Raw genomic sequence first — 23,081 nt, 5'->3', positions numbered from 1 at the left:
TGGTGGGGCTCGGCCCCCAAAGTTGCGGAGCATTCCGCACCTTTGGGGCGGCGCGATGCCCGTCTGATTGGTGCCGTTTTAGGCGCCAGTCGGCGGACATCGCGCCATTTGGGGAGAATTTCGCCCCGCGTGTCATTTGGAGCTGGGAGGAAGTAACAAGACCGCAGTCAAGCAGTTTGGTTCTTCATTCACCTGTGGAAGGAGCAGCGCTCCGAAAGCTAGTGACATCGAACCAAACCTGTTGGACTTTAACCTGGTGTTGTAAAACTTCTTACTGTGCCCACCCCAGTCCAACACCGGCATCTCCATATCACTGTAAATCCTAAGAGTGTAGCGAGTGTATGTAACCACTGAAGTGGTTAACAAGCATAGAGCGTGAGGTTGCATTTTGACCTTGAATTTAGGCTACGTGAATATGTTTGAACACAGACTGTGTTCATATTAAACCCCTTCCTCCCCTATTTGGATCGTCAACTAAATTTTAAGTTAACCCCGCCTCCCAAATCCCTGAGCGGAGTAAATATCCGGTGTGCGGGACTGGAATGGAATGTGCCTGCTGCATTCCCACTTGCTTGTCTATACAGTCACTGCCCTCTCCTGGGCATCTTGCCTCATTGGCCGTTCTCGTGCATCGGCCTGAGGGCAGCTACCTTCAGAATAATGTCAGCACTGTTGCGTTTGGGCACCTTCTGTGTGTATTCGCCAAAGGCAGGCCTCACAGAGCAAGTGACAGGAAGCTGAATGTAAATGTATCTTGTCATTGTCCAGCACACAATCCAAAACTCTCAGGAGGTGGGCAGAGAAAATCTTTGTTCAACCACGTATATTTCATTCAAAGTTGTAACCAGCTTAATCGCTCTCATACACACAGTTACGCAGAGCATTCCTCGCAGAGGCTGCTAATTTTCTCCTCGCGCCCCCTGGTGAACTGGGAAATATGCTCTGACATTTGCAATCTAACAGAAACAAAGGAAGTCAAGAATATATCTCTCAGAATGACATGTTGGGCTATAATTTGCTGTCAAAATAACAGCGAGAGTAACGTGTTCACTGTTAGTTCTACAGAAAATGCTGCAACATCAGGTGCCGAACAGGTGTGCAAATTCAAAGTGGAAAACCTGAACATTACTGAGGGCAATGTACTGTTCCACTCCCTGCTTCACAAAAACACATCATATTTTACTGATTCGAAAGGCACCTGATGGTGGAAAGTCACCGTATTTAGGTTGGAGGTGCAAATTAAGCTCCCCATAGGAAGGGGTAAAGGGAGACAGGACCAGGAGCAAAATCATAGGATGTAATTTAACGGCCGCGTTGTGCTTACGTGAGAGCTGACAAGGCCGTTAGATCGCGGGAGAGGACAAAATCGAGAACCGCGCCGGGCGCCGAGTGGTTTCTGATCTAACTGGCCTCTAACCGGAAATCAGGATCCCGCCGTGGCATGGCAAGAAACCAATAATCACCACTTAACCCCAAACTCCATACAGTTAGCAGGAACGAGACCCTAACTAACAGCCTCCCGTGATCTATACGGCATCCCTACCAAGTGGTCACGCGGGCACCGATTAGTCCTCCTTTTTAAAAACGCAAAGCTGGCGGAAGGGCTGCCACGGTGACCCGAGGAAGTGAGTAGCCATCTTCGCTCCCGGGCGATGAGCACGGAGGAGCTGGGATTGCTTCCCTGGTGCTTGGAGTTGGGTGGGGGAGCCCCCAGAGGGCCAGCTTTGGGCACGATGGGCTGCCATGCGGTGGGGTCGGGAGGGGTTGTGGAGTGGCGGGGTGGTTGCCCATGGCCTCAGCTGGCGGGGGGGGGGGGGGGGAGATGGGTGTCTCAGTGCATTTTTGTGTCCGCCATGTCACCCCCGGATCCCGTTCCCATTCCTAAGGCAACTCTGGCCCCAGCCCGTCAGCCCCACCGCCCACCCATAACTCCCACTGACTGTGGAGGCCTCGGAATGTGCGGCTGAAGGCAATCGCTAACAGGGAAATGGCAATCATAGTAAAGTGAGCACTTCACACCTCCCAAGTGAATTCTTGTGTGTGCCATGTAGCATGTGGTGGTTATCGCCTGGCATCCCAATCAACCGAGATGCGGATGAGGCCACATCACGGATGCAGCAGCCAACATCCAGGCCCCCAGCACCGAGGACATTTCGGCGATCAGACGGTGGCTGTGTGCAGGGGGAGGGGACCAACGCCCGGTCCACATAACATTACGTGCGGGTGTCTGGGGTACAGGGGTGTAGGGTCCGATAGACAAGGGTCACCGCTTTGGCAGGGGGTGCATGGGCAGGGCGTGTCGGATAGCAGTGGATGTGGAGAGGTGGGGGGGAGGAGCAATGGGGGGGGATGGGGGAGCAAAGGGTGCGGGGGAACAATGGGTCGCAGGGAACTGGCTTATTGTCAGGGCCACTTCCCCTGTCGTGCCACCCTGTTTGGGCTGCTGACTCCGAGATGCACCGATGTCAGGGGTTAGGGTCTCGAGGTAGCTGGTGGCCACCGTCGGCACTCCATAGCTTGACTCCAGGTTGGCACCCAGCGGCCCCTCCTCCCGATCGGTGCCCACAGGGCCCTGGGGTTCACCTTGGGATGGTTCAAGCCCCAGCTGCCCCTGCGTCATCTGGCTCTGCCAATCGTGGCGGCTCCCCAATGTCTTTGCCATGGTGTCGACCCCCTTGACGATGCTCCACAGTGACAGGGGCATGCTCTGGAGCACCTCGGCCATGCCCACCTGCGAATGGGCCATGTCCCCCAGTGACCGGGACATGCTCTGCAGTGCCTCGGCTATGCTCACCTGCGACTGGGACATGTCCCCCAGTGACCGGGACATGCTCTGCAGTGCCTCGGCTATGCCCACAGAGGACTGGGAGATCTCCTCTGGTGACCGGTACATGCACGGAGGGATATGCCGTCCTGAGACTAGGACATATCCCACAGAGGCCCAGTCAGGTCCAACTGGTACTGGGTCACATCCCCCAGACTGGGACACGCTATCGGGACTCTCAGCCATGGCCGTCACTGACTGCACGACGCCTTGGACACCTTCACTCACGTTGTGCACCAGACTCCCCACTGCGGGCACCACCCTAGCAGTGTTGGCCTCGGTGTCACTCATTGCTGGTGCCATCTCTTGCGCTCGTAGCCTCTGGGACTCCTCCAATTGGCTATTGACCTGCTGGAGTCCCCCATTGTATCTTACGGCTGCACCCTAGTGTCTGCATCAGCTCCAGGATGACCTCTTCCAGAGGCTCAGCATCGGACTGGGACCCAGCTGGGTTCTGGGAGCCAGCAGCCCTCTGACAGCTGTCTCGCCTGGGGGTTCCTGCCTCCACCTGATGTGCATCTGCAATTGTGTGGTGCTCACCAGAATATGCCCCAGAAGCCCGTCAACTAGCACTGCCCACCGACGTTGTGTATCTGTGCTGCTGGAGGGTGGGGATGACAGCTGTGACTCATCGCCGGTGCCATCCTTGGAGTTCTCCTCCGAGGTGGTCTCCTGGACGGCAGTGAGGGGGAAACCACCCCAAATGGGCCGACACTGTCGGCTGAGGATCATGCTGGAGAATGGACATGTGGTCAGTGGGATGGATCGCTCACTCTGCATAGAATTAACAACTCATGTGTGGCAGGTCATCTGGATGACAGCCTCACCTCCACGCCAACCACTACATTGGTGACAGATCTGTCTTCAGCCAGCGACCCGACATCCAGGTCCCATTCCTCATGGCAGCGAGGACTCTGATGTCCAGCAGCCCACCACAAGTCTTGGCCCTCCCCCGTTTGTTGTGGGCCAGCTTCTACTGTGGGGACACATAGGGGGTATCGTTAGCCGCACGTGTCACTCAGCCCAGGGATAGGGGGCACGGGGTGGGGATGGGCTCGGGGGGGGGGGGATTGGGGAGTTGGGTCATATGGGGGGACGGGGTGTATGGGGGTGGGATGGGGAGTATGGGGGTGGGATGGGTAATATGGGGGCGGGATGGGGAATATCGGGGCGAGATGGGGTGGGAAGGGGAGTATGGGGATGGGATGGGGAGTATGGGGGCGGGATGGGGAATATGGGGGTGGGAAGGGGAGTATGGGGGTGGGATGGGGAGTATGGGGGTGAGATGGGGAGTATGGGGATGGGATGGGGATTATGGGGGTGGGAAGGGGAGTATGGGGGTGGGATGGGGATTATGGGGGTGAGATGGCGAGTATGGGGATGGGATGGGGATTATGGGGGTGGGAAGGGGAGTATGGGGGTGGGAAGGGGATTATGGGGATGGGATGGGGAGTATGGGGGTGGGAAGGGGAGTATGGGGGTGGGATGGGGAGTATGGGGATGGGATGGGGAGTATGGGCGCAGAATGGGGTATATGGTGGTGGGGTGGGGAGTATGGGGGTGGGGTGGGGAGTATGGGGGCGGAATGGGGAATATGGGGGTGGGAAGGGGAGTATGGGGGTGGGATGGGGAGTATGGGGGTGGGATGGGGAGTATGGGGGTGGGATGGGGAGTATGGGGGTGGGATGGGGAGTATGGGGGTGGGAAGGGGAGTATGGGGGTGGGATGGGGAGTATGGGGGTGGGATGGGGAGTATGGGGGTGGGATGGGGATTATGGGGGTGAGATGGGGATTATGGGGATGGGATGGGGAGTATGGGGGTGGGATGGGGAGTATGGGGGTGGGAAGGGGAGTATGGGGGTGGGATGGGGAGTATGGGGGTGGGATGGGGAGTATGGGGGTGGGAAGGGGAGTATGGGGATGGGATGGGGAGTATGGGGGTGGGATGGGGAGTATGGGGGCGGAATGGGGAATATGGGGGTGGGATGGGGATTATGGGGGTGAGATGGGGAGTATGGGGGCGGGATGGGGAGTATGATGGCGAGATGGGGAGTATGGGAGCGGGATGGGGAGTATGGGGGTGGGATGGGGAGTATGGGGGTGGGATGGGGAGTATGGGGGAGGGATGGGGATTATGGGGGTGGGAAGGGGAGTATGGGGGTGGGATGGGGAGTATGGGGATGGGATGGGGATTATGGGGGTGGGATGGGGAGTATGGGGGTGGGATGGGGAGTATGGGAGCGGGATGGGGAGTATGGGGGTGGGATGGGGAGTATGGGGGTGGGATGGGGAGTATGGGAGCGGGATGGGGAGTATGGGGGTGGGATGGGGAGTATGGGGGTGGGATGGGGAGTATGGGGGCGGAATGGGGAATATGGGGGCGGGATGGGGAGTATGGGAGCGGGATGGGGAGTATGGGGGCGGGATGGGGAGTATGGGGGCGGGGTGGGGAGTATGGGGGTGGGATGGGAAGTATGGGGGTGGGATGGGGAGTTTGGGGGTGGGATGGGGAGTATGGGGGTGGGATGGGGAGTATGGGGGCGGAATGGGGAATATGGGGGTGGGATGGGGAGTATGGGGGTGGGATGGGAGTATGGGGGCAGGATGGGGAGTATGGGGGCAGGATGGGGAGTATGGGGGTGGTATGGGAAGTATGGGGGTGGGATGGGAGTATGGGGCGGGATGGGGAGTATGGGGGCAGGATGGGGAGTATGGGGGCGGGGTGGGGAGTATGGGGGTGGGATGGGAAGTATGGGGGTGGGATGGGGAGTTTGGGGGTGGGATGGGTAGTATGGGGGTGGGATGGGGAGTATGGGGGCGGAATGGGGAATATGGGGGTGGGATGGGGAGTTTGGGGGTGGGATGGGGAGTATGGGGGTGGGATGGGAGTATGGTGGTGGGATGGGGTGTATGGGGGGAATGGGGTGTATGTGGGGAATGGGGTGTATGGGGGGAATGGGGTGAAGGAGGATGGGGGGGGCGGCGTGTGGTGCATGGAACGGTGCTGGGGCAGTGCCATGTGCATTTGTGAGGGCTTGGGGGGGAGGGGGTTTGGGTATCCAGTGCCAACACACCCATGAACCCAGTGGAGGTCATTTTTATGACAGTGGGTGCGGGTCCTCCTGGTGACGCTCCCCGAGCTGGCGGCCGCTGCCACTCCCTCCCTGGCTGCCCTGTGGCTGACCCTCCGAGACCCCCCGGGGGGGACAGGGCATCCTGTCTGGCCTTGACCGTGATCAATAATCTACCCAGGTTGGCATCCCCAAATCGTGGGGTTGGTCTTCTCGGAGGCATGGCTGCAGGCTGTGTGGCGTTGGCAGGGGGCTGGCGAGCGCGGTGCCAGCGAATCAGCCGATGGCACCATCGGTGGGAAGTCCGTGGGGCCGCGCTATGTGGACAATTATCGTTTTATAGCGGTGATGGCCTCGCCAGTCCGAGGGTCAGGAAGCTCGCGGCTGTTCCCACTCGTTGCCACACTTAGAAGCCTTTTGGTTGAATCACGCCCATAAATTCTTGCATTGGGTGTTTCTCTGACACATTCCCACTTCCAACCGGCAGGTAGCTAATGATGTTCAATTGGTTCAAAATGGTAACACCACTGGGGTCATCCAAAGGGAGACGAGATCCCTGCTGAGGCTGGAGACAGGTGATTACTTTCGAGGTGACCTCCTGGTGGCAGACAGGCGCGGATTCGAGGCAGGGGGAATGTGGGCATTGGTGTCTCATTCCATACCTCCCATCACAGAACCATGAGGGTGAGAGGGTTCCAGCCATGCTGACTATCTTCTCAAAGGGTTACCCCTCCTCACTTTCCACATCTTGCTGCACTCAATAATAATTATGATTATAAATGCGCCAGGTCAATTCTAACTTCTGCAAATGTCAATCATTCCCCTGCTGCAGCAAACTGTGAGCAAAGTTGTTTGAAGGTCGAGGGATAATATTAGTATTGAGTCATGTGTGCCTCCGTATTCTTATTTTGAGGCTGATTAAATCAGGCGCAGTGTCTTTGCTAATGAGGGGCTAGTCCATGTTGAACGACCCTGTGTTCAGAGGTCGTTGCAGACTTGATGGGCCGAATGGCCTCCGTTTGCACTTTAGGGATTCTATGGTTCTAAGATATTGTAGTCAGTGAGGATCCCAGAAATGGTGAGTCACAAGTTGCTTATTTCCCGCTCACAACTAGGAAAATGCCGCAACTCAGCAATGGTCCAAGTCCCAGTCGTGACCATCCCGAGATTCCGGCTCCCTCGGCCCACTTCTATCTCGGGGAATTAGCCAGCCGGCTGTTGGGTCTCCGCCCCCCAGCGGGGGAACTCGTACTCCACGAGCTCCCTGGGGAGATCAATTGAGTCATCGCGGTGGGTCTTGTGGGTCTCAGAACAGGTGAACAGAGCAGGTGATGGAACATTCCCCACTCAGAATTCTCGGGGCCGCGCACAAAATATTAAATGTAAGTTTCAAGTAAAAGTTCCTGTGGGACCAAAAGCAGCTGAAATTCTTCCCTGACTCCAGTCATCACAGTGCTGCCCCCCCCCCACCCCCACCCCACCAGGCCCACTCCAAACACCTCACCTCACATAGAGGCAGCTTGATATTCCAAATCTGCGATGAGCCAGCTGCCCCCGTGGAGGCACAAGAGGGCGGAATGCCAAAAATGTGAATGGCACCAAAAGAAGCAATTCTAGACCTCCTGGTGGGCGCAAGGTACAGCCTGTGCGATGTTCTTCCCATTGAAAATGTTCGCAGTTTTCACTGAATTAATGTCAGCCCCAAATCAACTTAATCTAACTGTAAATTTCTATCATCTTAATTAACATGTGATGAAACTTGTTAAACAAAACCAGTATTATATTGTAACACTTCAGGAGCAGGGAAGACTTGTGTGTGTGTCGGTATTTGAGTGTGTGTAAGTCTGAGTCTGTATTTGTTTGTTTGTTTGTGGACATGTGTATTTGTGAGTGTGTGTGTGTGTGTATGAATGTGGGCGGGTGCGTCTGTGTGAGACCGAATATGTGTTAATCTGTGTCTATGAATGCATGTTTGTGCTTGTCTGTGTTTGTGAATATGTCAGTGAGTGTGTGTTTGTGTAAGGGCACGCTTTTCACCATCGAGGCGAGTAGCTTGAGTCAGAAAATTTCTCAATTCGGCAGATTCGCCTCAAATTAATGTGCCCCTTTCAGGCTCGCCTCAGTTGAAAGAGGCCCGTGCAGTCTTGCCTCGGTTTAACGTGTCCCGTTGGACCCAATGTTTGCTCTGGGCAGGCAGGTGGGGTAGAACTGAGCCTGTCAAATCCCCAAGCACGTCCTCCCTGTGTCTGCGTGGGTTTCCTCCGGGTGCTCCGGTTTCCTCCCACAGTCCAAAGATGTGCAGGTTTGGTGGATTGGTCATGATTGGCAGGGTTACGGGGATAGGGTGGGGGAGTGGGCCTAGACAGAGTGCTCTTTCGGAGGACCGATGCAAGCCCGATGGGCCGAATGGCCTCCTTTTGCACTGTACAGATTTAATGTCAATGCCATCTCCATGCCAACTCATGCCCTCACCAATTCTCCATGCTCCCTCTCACCGCCATGCCACTCCAAAACCACTCAGCCAGTATCTAAAATGGACCTCAGGAGCCTTGTGGAGATGACGAAAACAAACTTCTTTCAATCTCCCAAGTTCTCAGTGAGCCGCCAATGAGTACACCCAGGAATCACACATATATCGTTATATAAAATGCAACACTTTTTTAAGGAAAGATGGAACAGTCATGTAAATCAAACTGAGGAATGTTCAACCCACAGCAATTGCACAAAGGAAGAGGTCCAGCACCTTCTTGTGTTCACAAAATGTATGCCGGGATTTTCAGTTCCCGCTCATGGTGGTCTGGAAGGGAAAACATTGCGATAAGGCCAAAATTTGGTTTTATGTCACCTGTTTTTGAAAACTCACCACTATTCTTAGAAGTCCCCCTATACCAAAAAGGGCCGACATTCTAAATGGTGATCAGGGATTCTCACTCCCCGACTCCGATGCAAGCTTCAGTGGGTGCTATTCAGGTCAAACTATGTTTTCAAGTTATCCCCCGGTATAACCCATACCTTCACCAAAGATTTCGTCTACTTACCACTTAGTAGCATCGATCCTGGGTCCCGCATTGCTATGTAAGTAAAGTAGACTTTGGAATAACCACGATTTCAGGTTAAATTAAGTTATTTTATTATTATATTTTTTCTTTTAAAAGCTGCAATTACTGTCTTTACAGAAAGGTAAAAAGATCTTGCTTCTGGACCTTCTGGTTGGTTGAAGGGACCTTCACGCCCACCTTGACAATCAATCTTCTTTAAAGTCTGGTCTTCTTTAGATGTATTCGCTGGTTAACTCGGTTGCTGTGTCCTATCTTTCCCATGTACCGAGCTGTGATAGCTGACTCTGCTGGCTATCTCTGAGCTGACTCTGCCTACTCTTTAAAATCTAGTCTTCCTTAGATGTATTAGCTGTTTTAGCTCGGCTGCTTTGCACTGTCTCTTTCCATTGGCCGAGCTGACTGTAATCTGACTCTGCTTCTCCGCCTCTCTCTGAGTTCTGGTTCTGGTAGTTCCTGCTCTGGTCTCTGGGTTTATATATTTTTCTAACAGTTATCTAGTTTTTATGATGTTATTGTAAAGTAACTCTTATTTAACTTTGATTGTAAAAAGTATCTTTGATCTAAACCTTTTAATCCAACTAAGTATACATTTTGACATGACTTCATCTCATAGATCTGATTACATTGTTTCCTTTGTGATGTTCAAAATGCTTTGACTTCAAGAGGTGTGAATTTTAATTCCTGTCATTTCTATAGTTTCATTTTCCAATTGTGTCCTCAGCTCATAATTTTGACTTTGATTTCAGCTTTGAATTATGTTTCTCGTAGACTGATAGTCTCCAGTTTTCTTTAATTTACCTGGTGTTAGCAAATTTTCACACCTAGAAATGTCCACAAATTCAACTGAACCTCATTCATTCTTTTCCAGATGCTTACTAAGATAGTTACTTTCAATGAAGGTGTGAGCCATTGTTTTTGGCTTCATTCAAAATCCTATTTGTCTTGTTTGCTAAGCCTGCTTGACCAAGGCTATCTGCATTTTACAATCCTGCTCTGGTGTTAACCCTTTGTGAGGTCTTGCCCTGTATCCTCTCATGTTTCTCTCAGACCAGATATTGCCAGACTTCCATGTTTCAAATGACACATCTTTCCATATGTTCAATAACATATCGTAAAAGCAGATGGCGATTGTGCGCTCCAGTGTTCAATGGTGGGTCGGGTTTCTCACCATAGCACATCGGGAACATCAATATATTTGCATCTCATGATAAGGACACCTCGCTGGAATCATCCTTTCACACTGGATCATCCGTGTGTGATTAGAATGATGTGTTTCACAATGTGTTGTAAGCCACATGCACTTTGCTCGTGACTTTGAGGTATGTTTGCTGATCTCCTATCGCACAGCAGTCCTGGTGATCAACTCCAGGCTTCGCAGGCAGCGCCACATGAAAATGAAATGAAATGAAAATCGCTTATTGTCACAAGTAGGCTTCAAATGAAGTTACTGTGAAAAGCTCCTAGTCGCCACATTCCGCCACTGTTCGGGGAGGCTGGTATGGGAGTTCAGACCGGCAGTATGTCCCCCACAACCATCTTCCAACTCCCCGTCCCATCCGGTAAGGCTTTTAATGGGTTTCAGGCCGAGGGCTGTACTGGGGAAAGGGGGAATTGGCCTCAGGCAGGGGAAGGGGCTGCTGGGCCAGGCATATACTGGGGGTACAAGTGAAGAAGGAAGCATTGTTCCATGACTGGGGGGGGCAGGGGGGAAATGCGGGAGAGCTGGGATGGTTTGAATCCTTCATGCCAGAATGGGGGGAGGGGGGGGGCGCAGAGTGTGTAAGACAAGTCTATAAGACATCGGGGCAAAATAAGGCCATTTGGCCCATCGATTCTGCTCCACCATTCAATCATGGCTGATATTTTTCTCATCTCCATTCTCCTGCCTTCTCCCCATAACCCCTGATCCTCGAATTAATTAAGAACCTATCTATCTCCGTATTAAAGACACTCAGTGACTTGGCCTCCACAGCCTTCTGCGGCAAAGTGTTCCACAGATTCACCACCCTCTGGCTGAAGAAATTCCCCATCATCTCTGGTTCAATGGATCGTCCCTTCAATCTGAGATGGTGTCCTCGGATTCTAGTTTCTCCTACTAGTGGAAACATCCTCTCCAAGTCCACTCGATCGTGGCAGTATGACAGGATATAGATCTTTCAAAGAACATCCTTGTTCCAGTCCAGGAAAGGGGTTGTGCCCAGCTCGACATTTCCGTAACATCATGTGCATCAGCCCGTGGGGTTACGGACGCCATAGTGAGTCAGAGGAGGCATCTGCAGCCTGCAGATGGGGAAAAGGCATTGTGGGGGTATCTGAGGGATGAGGTGGTACACCATCCTCACTTGGGTGTGTGCAGCCACTTTCAACATCGGTGGAGACATGGCCCACACCCTCTCAGGCCAGACCGATGGCTCAATTCACATAGCCAGTGAGGACCTCGATTTGGCCACTCTACCCCTGGTCTGGGACCTCTCCCTTCAATTGTGTGTGAGCTTGTCCTGTGTAAAGACAGACGGAGAGTGCGGGCAGGATGCTTGCCTGGGCAGGTGATAAGTACGCCTGCCATGTGTGGCTGGTGAGTGCAGCCATGGGTGGGATGAAGATACTAACTGCAGAGGCGATGAGGTTGGATGGAGATGTGAGGGTGAGTGTGAGAGAGTGAAGGGTGACGTCCCATGAGTTGGCTGTGTGTGAGCTGCCAGTGAGTGTGTGGTGGGCTGGTGAGTGAGTTCAGAGTGATGAGACGGTTACCCTACCCTGGTGGCAGGGGTGAGATCATTCACCCTCTTCCTGCGCTGGGCACGGACCTCCCTGTGCAGAGTTAGCAATGAGCATCACTGCCACCTCCTGCCGAACCGGTGTGGTGTCGATGGACCTTCCACGGCCATCACCGGGGTGGAGGACATCACAATGGCGTCCAGTGGACATTGCAGTGAGGCCTCACTGAATTTCAGAGCAGCCTGTTTCTTCCCTTTGGGGATCCTGCCGACCATACAGCAGCCCTGGGCTGGAGACAATATAATGGCTGTGAACGGGTTCTATTTAAACAGGGAACCTGGAGTGAGGGAGCAGTGAGCTCTGGGCAGGACGGGCAAATCAGAGGCTGCCCGTTGGCATTTGTCATATGCATGTGTAATTCACATGGTGGGACGCGCCAAAACGATGTGAAAACCCACCATTGCGGCTGGTACATTGAACTCAGTTTTTCATACTCACTGGCGCACTTTGTGGAATTGGGGGGTGGGGGGAAGAATTTTTGTCAATGAGTGATTTGACCTCGTTTCGTCTTGCTGATTCTTCCTCTCCCTTGTTCCTAATTTCCACCTGTACATTTTCATCTTCACATTGAAATAATTATCCTCTTACACTTTGAATTTTGAAATCAGTTTTGCGTTGATCACCACTTGACACAAACAGTCTGTCACATGAGGATGTCTTGCTTTTGCTGATTCCCTTCTTCAGGAGCTCAGTATTCCTCTCGACATTGCCGCTTTGTGCTTTGACTGTGATGGATAGCACCTGCTGTGTCCCTCCCTGTGTAAGTGCTGAAAGACACACGTGCAGGGCCTGGAGTCTCGCTGAGGGTGAGAAGAAGGTGTCTGGCTTGCTGGATAATCCCACCCAGAAAGATCTAACATCTGCTCGAGCAGTTCCCCATGAAAACGCGGCCTCGTTGGAGTTAACATTTTAAAAATTCAAATTTTCCTTTGTGGTTCCAAGTCTCTGAGACCCAGTGAAATTCTGCCATCTGGTGATAGGCTCACCTCTGCTGGACCTACGTTTGTGTCTATTCGACTGGGGATTTGGAATTGACCATGGTCCTTGACTCTGTTAACATTTTCTGGGATGAAGGGAGCCTTTTGCCCCTCAACAGACAGTCAATAACTCCTGCCAGAACTCCGACCAGAGCTCCTGCCAGAACTCCAATGGACATGGGTCAGAAAGAATGTAAACAAGGTGAACGCCTCGATTTTCCGGGTAGCAACTTTACATTTGAGGTTTCTCTTTCCAAGGCAAGGCCTATGTTCACCCTAAGCTAGTAGTTAGGAGATATGAGTTCAAAGCTCACTGTAGCAGCTGAGGAATTTGAATTCAGTTAATTGAATAAATTAGAAATATAAGATAGCCTCACCAATCAGGATCATGACACGATCGTGTTGCCATAGTATCCACAAATCCTATGGGCGGCACGGTAGCACAGTGGTTATCACTGTTGCTTCTCAGCGCCAGGATCCCAGGTTCGATTCCTGGCTTGGATCACTGTCTGTGCAGAGTCTGCACGTTCTCCCCGTTTCTGCGTGGGTTTCCTCCGGGTGCTCTGGTTTCCTCCCACAAGACCCGAAAGACGTGCTTCTTTGGCAATTTGGACATTCTGAATTGTCCTCAGTGTACTGGAAAAGGCACCGGAATGTGGCGACTAGGGGCTTTTCACAGCAACTTCATTGCAGTGTTAATGGAAGCCAATGTGTGACAATAATAAAAGATTATTATTATTTAAAGGAACACTTCCACTCCCTCTCCAGTCCATCTATTGACATCCGGATTGTACCACAGTCTGTGGATTCTAGGGGTTGGCGACTACACCCATTGGCATGGTCTACTCCTGTTCCACAGGAGATTGGTAGAGTAAGCACCATGGCAACACTCACACTGGGATATTCCCAATCCCAACACTCACTCAGGGATATTCCCCACCCCAACACTCACACTGGGATATTCCCAACCCAACGCTCACACTGGGATATTCCCAATCCCAACACTCACACTGGGATATTCCCAATCCCAACACTCACACTGGGATATTCACAACCCAACACTCACACTGGGATATTCCCAATCCCAACACTCACACTGGGATATTCCCAACTCCAACACTCACACTGGGATATTCCCAACCCAACGCTCACACTAGGATGTTCCCAAACCCAACACTCACACTGGGATATTCCCAATCCCAACACTCACTCAGGGATATTCCCAATCCCAACACTCACACTGGGATATTCCCAACTCCAACACTCACACTGGGATATTCCCCAACCCAACACTCACACTGGGATATTCCCAATCCCAACACTCACACTGGGATATTCACAAACCAAAGCTCACACTGGGATATTCACAACTCCAACACTCACACTGGGCTATTCCCAACTCCAACACTCACACTGGGATATTCCCCAAACCCAACACTCACACTGGGATATTCCCAACCCAATGCTAACACCGGGATATTCCCAAAGCCCAGCACTCACACAGGTGTTTTCCCAATCCCAACACTCACACTGTGATATTCAACACTCACACAGGGGTATTCCCAATCCCAACACACACACTGTGATATTCCCAATCCCAACACACACACTGTGATATTCCCAATCCCAAAACTCACAATGGGATATTCCCAACTCCAACACTCACACTGGGATATTCCCAATCCCAACACTCACACTGGATAATCCACATCCCAATACTCACACTAGGATATTCCCGGCTGCAACACTCACACAGGGACATTCCCAATCCCAAAACTCACACAGGGATATTCCTGACTCCAACACTCACACTATGATAATCCCAATCCCAACACTCACACAGGGATATTCCCAATCCCAACACTCACACTGCAATATTCCCAATCCCAACACTTACACTGCAATATTCAACACTCCAACTCTCACCCTGGGATATTCCCCATCCCAACACTCACACTGGGATATTCCCAATCCCAAAACTCACCCTGGGATATTCCCAACTGCAACATTCACACTGGGATAATCCCAACCCCAACACCCACACTGGGATATTCCCAATCTCAACACTCACACTGGGATATTCCCAAACCCAACACTCACACTTGGATATTCCCAACCCCAACACCCACACTGGGATAATCCCAATCCCAACCCTCTCACTGGGATATTCCCGACTGCAACACTCACATTGGGATATTCCCAATCCCAACACTCACACTGGGATATTCCCAATCCCAACACGCACACTGGGATATTCCTGACTGCAACAGTCACACTTGGATATTCCCAATCCCAGCATTTACACTGGATTAATCCCAACCCAACACTCGCACAGGGATATTCCCAATCCCAACACTCACACTGGGATATTCACAATTCTAAAACTCACACTGGGATATTTCCAACACTCACACTGGGACATTCCCAATCCCAACACTCACACTGGGATAATTCCCATCCCAACACTCACACTGGGATATTCCCAACTGCAACACTCACACAGGGACATTCCCAACCCCAAATCTCACACAGGGATAGTCCCGACTGCAACTCTCACACTGGGATATTCCCAATCCCAACACTTACACTGGGATAATCCCCATCCCAACGGCCACACAGGGACATTCCCAATCCCAAAACACACACTGGGATATTCCCAATCCCAAAACTCATCTGGGATATTCCCAATTGCAACACTCACACTGGGAGATTCCCAATCCCAACACTCACATGGGATATTCCCGACTCCAACACTCACACTGGGATATACCCAATCTGAACACTCACACTGGGATATTCCCCACCCCAACACTCACACTGGGATATTCCCAACCTAAAATTCACACTGGGATATTCCCCACCCCAACACACACTGGGATATTCCCAATCCCAACACTCACACTGGGATATTCCCAATCCGAACACTCACACAGGGATATTCCCCACATCAACATTCACACTGGGATATACCCAATCTAAACACTCACACTGGGATATTCCCAATCCCAAAACCCATACTGGGATATTCTCTATCCTGATATCACACTGCGATATTCTCCATCCCAATACTCACACAGGTATATTCCCCACCCAGCACCCACTTTGAAATATTCCCCATCCCAACATTCAAATTGGGATATTCCACATCCCAACGCTCACACAGGGATATTTCCCATCCCAATGGTCCCATTGGGATAATCCCCCCCCCCCCCCCACTCCGGCACACACACGTGCACACGCACTATTCTGGCTTCTGCCCTGGTCTATCTTTTCTATTCTTCATTCAAAAATATACGATTGATTAATGAAACATGATGTACTTTGCACAGAACCATGTAACCATCTCACAACCCCGGTGAGTATTAATTAATTGCATCCTAATCATTATGATTGACAGCAAATTTCTCACCATCTAAGTAAGGCTAAGTAATAATAGTTGCCAATCTATTTCCCTATTGTTGAACAGAAGTAAGAGATTTGCCACCCTTGAATCATTTGGCATGGCTCCCACTTCTAATGAATTAGCACCTCTGTTATTTACGCACTCACCTCCTTCTGTTTTCTGGAGCACCGCTTGTCCAAGAATCTATCAGCTTGTCCATTGAGGAAAAAAACAATCGCATATTATTTGAGGTTTCATTTTATAATTGTAGCTTTGCCTTTACATTCCTGCATGTTTTGCCTTGGAGTAATTCAGCCTCTTTTTTAGATCAGTCGAACCTTGTTCCCAACAAAACAAAACACAACGGTTAACAAAATGGCCACGTAAAAACTTCAAGCTTAATTAAAATTTCACAGGAAGATTAACCTATCAAATGCTCATTTCCTTTTTGTAATTAATTCTGCTCTTCATAAGCAAAGAAGTCCCCAATGATTTATTTTCTGTCAGTATTACAGTTTCCATTCTCAAACTGCGTGCTTGTTCCTCCTTATTAACATTGGAGAGCAGGGGTGTGGGGTGAATTTTTATGTACGCAGGATGCAGCATGCTCCTCGATCCCGGAATCATTACCTTGTGTAGCCTGTTTAAAATTTATGTGATGAACAAAAATATTATCCCCTGCCCCTCTAGCTGTTGGCAAAAATAGCTGTTCAAATTTGCTAGTGGCCAATCTGTACTTGCTTTAGCCCACTACACCGGCATATAAATTACTCGATAGTGCTGGCTGCTTATTAGTAATTGTAAGATGGTCTCGTTGCTTCACAGAGCCTAGTTAGTTACACTTTTAGGCAGTATGTACCTGTATAAAGTTTGTCTAAATAAATCACTATTGTTTTCCAGTTAGCTGAATCCAAGATATCAGAGAACGAGCGAGGAACATTGAAGCATACAGAAACATCTTGGGTCCCTTGAGTTTATTCCATTGATACACACCGCTGCAGTTGTACATACCAATGGCCCATTCCGTTGCTGTAAATTATTCTGGGAGAGGAAATGAAAAAGGAAGTTACCAACAATTCAGGAAAAGCTCTGGGAAATTTCTCTCTGATTTCCAAAGACAATGGAGCTGAGCTTCAGAGACGGCGGCCTCGTAAACCAACACAGCTGCCAGCAGCTCTTAACAGCTGACTGTCACCAACTGGAAAGAAGATGTTGATTTTTCTCCGGGATTCATCCAATTACAAATCTGTCGTTTTGACGGTTTCTCCGAGGTGCCCATGCATTTTCAGCGAATTGTGGATTGTTGGGAAACCGATATGAAATATGACTCAACCACATAATCTTCATTCAGGAACCTGTCAGGCATTTCCATCCCACATCTAACTGGCCGATTTCAGGGACCAATTACCCAGCTCAGAATTAATAAATTGCTCATGTTAATCAATAATTTATGCCAACACAGTTTTAATGCATTCCATTTCGTCCTTTCATCCCTAATTATCAAATAACCGATCCACCCTGACTAAGTCCATCTATTCATAGTTTTGGGAACCTGTTTCATAGCCCTCCAAACCTTAAAGGGCCCTCAATTCCGAAGAAAGTGACATTACTCTTAGATTTCCTCCTCTGAGTCTCCATGAAACCACCGATGCTCTTGCTGATGTGCAAGGATCAAAATGAGAACCTGTGTTCAATGATAGGGTAAAGACCATATGACATAGGAGCATAATTAGGCCATTCAGCCCATCGAGTTTACTCCACCATTCGATCATGGTTGTTTAGTTTCTCGTCCCCATTCTCCTGCCTTCTCCCCATAACCCGATCCCCTTATTCATCAAAAACCTCCCAAGACAAGCTATTGTGCTATTTTATAATCAAGGTGGCTGAAATCCGAATGCGCCCACCTCTGCTGACACAGGTGTGGCAAGCTGTTAACTTCCGTCTGCAAAAGGCACAAGTTTGAGAATCCGTTTCACATTCCAGGGACAAGGTCATTTATATGGACAAGGTGAGCTTCCCACCGTTGTAAAATTGCTTCAGGAGGATCTGCCTTGATGCAATGGGTGAAATTTTCCATTCTGGAGACTGTCAGAATTTTCGGTGGTATTTTCGCGAGTGTGGCTGACCCAGAAGAATGTGAAATCATGCAAGACGGGTACAGGCATGGATCCCGTCGTCATCATGCGCTTGCATGATATTCCAGTTGGCGGGCCTGTGTGTGGGTCGTTAGTGTCCCTCCATATCCAAGGCATGAGTCCAGAGTATCTCCCTTGACCTGCTCTCAATGTGGACATGGTATGCCAAAGCCAACCCTGGCAGGATGATTTCATCCTGGAGACTGAGGTGGCTGAACACCCTGCCCAGGCGTGACTGCACATTCACAATGAGGATCTAAGTTAGGTTCAACAGCCCCATGTCTTACAACCCTCTGTCAGGCTTCCGTTAGCTGTCCTCCAGTGGCCTGGACAATAACTATTGACCAATCCTTGCACTTATTTCATGACCATAAGCACGATTCCTTGAATGCCATGACCAGTACACTGGGAACATAGAGGCTTGTAGGCTCCATGTTGATTCTTCACGGCAGCCATGGCCCTTGACTCTTTGATCCTCATCCATTCCCTTGGAACTTTGAAAGGATCACATGTCAATTAAGATTCCATGAACCACGGCGCCGTGACTTAATGGATTATTACCTGTCTACGCACCATCAGTAAACAAGCCAGTCCTGTTCATTGTACGTTAGACCCTCCAGTCCAGCTGAACCATACGCTCTATGTTTCAAGCAGGAAATGTACAGAGTGCCCTTCAAATGATCCAAAACTGTTATGCTGAGCTCCTCCCACAAGCACTCAGACCCCTCCCTGATCAAGATTTTTCTAGCTTGTTTTTCAAACTGCGTCAATCTTAGATGAATGCAAAAATGCGACTGTTGACTTTTGTGAGTGAACCCAGCTTCCAATCACCCCCGATAGAATCCCAAAAGTGTAAAAGCAGGCCATTCAGCCTGTCAAGTGTGCAATGGCCCTCTGAAAGAATACTCTACCTCGGCCAACTCCCGCGCCCTTTCCCCATAACCCCCTGCATTGACCATGGTTAGTCCACTTAACCTGCACATCTTTGGATTGTGGGAGGAATCCCACACAGACATGGGGAGAATGTGCAATCACTTCAAAGACACTGGTGCTGTGAGGCAGCAGTGCTAACCACTGTGCCACTCATCAATTTCATAGAATTTACAGTGCAGAAGGAGGCCATTTGGCCCATCGAGTCTGCACCAGCTCTTGGAAAGAGCACCCTACCCAAGCCCACACCCCCACCCTATCCCCATAACCCAGTAACCCCACCCAACACTAAGGGCAATTTTGGACACTAAGGGCAAATTAGCATGGCCAATCCACCTAACCTGCACATCTTTGGACTGTGGGAGGAAACCGGAGCACCCGGAGGAAACCCACGCACACACGGGGAGAACGTGCAGACTCCGCACAGATAGCGATCCAAGCCGGGACTCGAACCTGGGACCCTGGAGCTGTGAAGCAATTGTGCTAACCACTATGCTACCGTGCTGCCCATGAATTTCCTCCAATCCTTCTTCATACTCACTGTCTCCTAATTCCCATGCCTCCTGTTTCTATCCCTTCTTATCCTTGACCACATCATTGTTTGTGTGGATCTTCCTGTTCTCCCTCCTGAACCTTTTCAGGTTGATGTCCCCATATTGTTTGTCAACCTGACCCCTTCCCCTTCTCAAGGCCTCATGCGCACTCACTATTTCGGAAACCCAACACAAGGTCATCCAATAGCACCTCCATGAGTTTTCAGCTGCCAACATACAGGATCCAGAGGCCATCCTTCAATGTTGCTGTGTCCCCTGTCTCACAATAGCATGAGTCATTCCCTTGGGTTATTGATCATGTCCCACACACCATAGAGTACACCACCATCACTGCCCAGAGAGGCCTTCTCCTGCCCAAGATTGGAATGCAGGGCCCTTTACCATGTTCCCAAGGCTGTCCCTTTGATATGCCCCGACAGCATGACCTCAGCCCCAGGCCCGCCTGTGACTATTCCATGCACAGTTTTAAAGCTTCCCTCTGGACAGTCTTTCACTGTACAACTCTGATCCTTGACCACACCCTGCCCCGTCTCCATCCCATCCCTCCCCTTTTGTGTCCGTTCCGTCACCGGGTCCCATTCTGACCTCCGTGTCACCCCCCTCCCGTGCCCAGCCGTGGCACAGCAAGTACTTCAAGCAATGACAGAATAAAAAGGCGAACGCAGTTTCCACTGACCTGCAGCTCATGGATAAACCGAAGCTTACCAGGTCATAAAACCGAACGTTCTAATTTGCTGCTGTGGGGCACTGAATTTGGAGGGAAAGCGTAATTCTGCCAAGTTAGTCTTTTAATGAGTATTTTATGAGATGCAAGTTTGGTTTCTGACATAGGTCAGCAGGAAACACGTCCCGCCTTCAACCCGCCATCAAAGTCGGCAGAATCTAATTCCAAAATGATTTTTGAGAAACAGACTTTTTCAATCACACCAAACTGAGTGCCGCCTTCCGCCTTGAATCCCGCCAGTGGCATTCCGCCATTCATTCTCTCCCAAGTGTGATTTTTCGGGACAACAGACAAACATGTTGCAATCTGTCCAACTTTAATAAGAACACGGGGAGTCCACACCAAGTAAAATAAAGAACTTTGGTTTGTTTATAATTACGGTGTATACATTTCCTGGGAGATGTCTACTGGGTCGCTTGCTGGTCGGTGCCTTAATAATAATAATAATAATAATAATAATGTTTATTGTCACAAATGGGCTTACATTAACACTGCAATGAAGTTACTGTGAAAATCCCCTAGTCGCCACACTCCGGCGCCTGTTCGGGTACACTGAGGAAGAATTCAGAATGACCAATTCACCTAACAAGCACGTCTTTCGGGACTTGTGGGAGGAAACCGGAGGAAACCCACGCAGGCACGGAGAGATCATGCAGACTCCGCACAGACAGTGACCCAGGCTGGGAATCGAACCTGGGACCCTGGTGCTAACCACTGTGCTACCGTGCCGCCCTTACTGGCTGATCCTTTATACAATATCAAATGGAGTTACCCCAGTCCTCTGGGGGATATTACACCTTCGTCCAGGAATCTGTCAGATTCAGGTCTTGGAGGCCAATCACAATTTCGGCACCTAAGTCCGCGTAATAAAACCTTCAGCTTTATCTGTTTTCCTAGTAGCCAATGCAGACTCCTTATGCACAATTTGTTAGTAATCAAGTTCACCCAAGGTGTCTCTCTGGATCGATAAATCCCTAACTCATAACCCTGCATGTTACAAAGATGCTTACAGTTTCCCAGCCTAAATTGCACAGCGCTACATTTGTCCGCATTAACTGATACTTGACACATCGGAGTCCATTCCTCTATCTTGGCTGGATCAGCCTATAACCTATTGATTTGATCTAAATTACTCAGCCCAGAACCAAGCTGCCACCCAAGTTACATCATTTATTTTTCTGCCTCTTGCATTCAAACCAAAGGAGGTTTGTGTTTGTTTAAGTTCAGAAACTAACAGGGGTTGACAGAAAACAAATATTTTTACTGCTGCAGATTTATTTCTGTAGATAAAGCGTAAATACGTTTTAAATTGCACAAGATTCAACAGGAAGGATTCACACTATCGGCTGAAGCCTGAAAGACAGAGTTACTGGTATTGGCGAACAAATCCTTTGCATGCTCGTTTAAATTTTATTTTAAATGGTTTACAATTGCTGCCAAAATTGTATACTGATGAATGTCCTGTGAACCCCTTAAAGGGTAACTTTTTGGAAGTTCTTGCATGTCACCAGAATAAATCAAAAGTTCTTGGATTTATATTTTCTCTCAACATGTTTCTGATGCGACCATCAATTCACGTGAGACAAAGAGTTGAAGTGAACAGTGGCTTTAATCGACTAGAACAGTGCCTGCCTGCAACTGCTCTGCAAGTCAGAGCCACCTACAGGGCAGCTGCTCTTTATATCTCCCCTCAAGGGGGCGGAGCCAGGGGCGAGCCCACAAGGGCACCAACATGATCCATTCCGTGTAGTACAGTACAATGGTCCATAGGTGGAGCTCACATGGGCAACAGCGTGATACAATGTAATACAGTGGTAAATGGTTAGTACAATACGTTCACCACAATTTCTGCTCCCTTTCTCTCTTTGCTACCCTGTTTAACACCTTCACCCTTTTCCATCTGTCCTCAGGTCCATTAATTATGGTCATTTCCGGACACCACATTTTAGGAAGCATGTCACCTCCCTTCCGGCCATTCCCACTGGCAGGATCTCCAGGGAGACTCCACTGAAAGCGGTGGCACAAAATGATCCCACCAATGACGGGTCATCTCCGCTGCCACAAAGCACGCTGCCGGGGTGTAAAATAGTCTGGCCCAAATTCAGCTTCTTCAGTTTTCTGCCCAAATGCAGGTCCATCCCACAGCACCATGATCCACATTGTCCACCATGGGTAGAGAAAGGAGGCAGGTCCCAAATTCACGCCAGCCAGAATGAACCCGGGTTGACCACATGATCTTGACATCAATCTGATAGTCACCGGTCATCCAGTCAACTGCCCCCCCTGTCCCAAAGTGAGCCCAATCTCTGCGGCAACATATAATTTGACATGCGGTTGTGATCTTTCTAACACAAAGCTGACCTGGAATCTCTCCTGCTCTTACTACCTGCCACTAGTGTATGTTACAAGTTGACACTCAATCTGTTGGGCCACATTATGAACACACGCTCCACGGCCATCAGGTCCTGGCGCGGGATTTGAACCTACCGCTTCTGGCTCAGAGGCAGGGACATGACCCAGTGCGTCATGCGACCTCCTCACAAGTTATCTTAACTTGGACAAACATTACTGTCCCTTCTTTGACACCCCATTGGAATTTCGGAATTCTCTGCCCAACATGAGGTGTTGCATGATCCCCATTGGATAC

General features: G+C 50.1%; 1 long non-coding RNA gene across 1 annotated transcript in view; it reads left to right on the top strand.

The window, feature by feature from the left end:
* The window catches only part of LOC140425833 (uncharacterized), a 68,750-nt gene extending 51,212 nt beyond the window's left edge, over positions 1-17,538 (top strand). The window contains exon 2 of the long non-coding RNA XR_011948038.1: positions 16,992-17,538. This is a non-coding gene — a long non-coding RNA (uncharacterized lncRNA). The remainder of the gene's footprint in view (positions 1-16,991) is intronic.
* The last annotated feature ends 5,543 nt before the right edge of the window (positions 17,539-23,081 follow it).

This window comes from Scyliorhinus torazame, chromosome 6 (assembly GCF_047496885.1).
Source record: "Scyliorhinus torazame isolate Kashiwa2021f chromosome 6, sScyTor2.1, whole genome shotgun sequence".
NCBI lineage: Eukaryota > Metazoa > Chordata > Chondrichthyes > Carcharhiniformes > Scyliorhinidae > Scyliorhinus > Scyliorhinus torazame.
The sequence above is the reverse complement of the archived record's forward strand: the minus strand, read 5'-3'. Positions and strand labels throughout refer to the sequence as shown.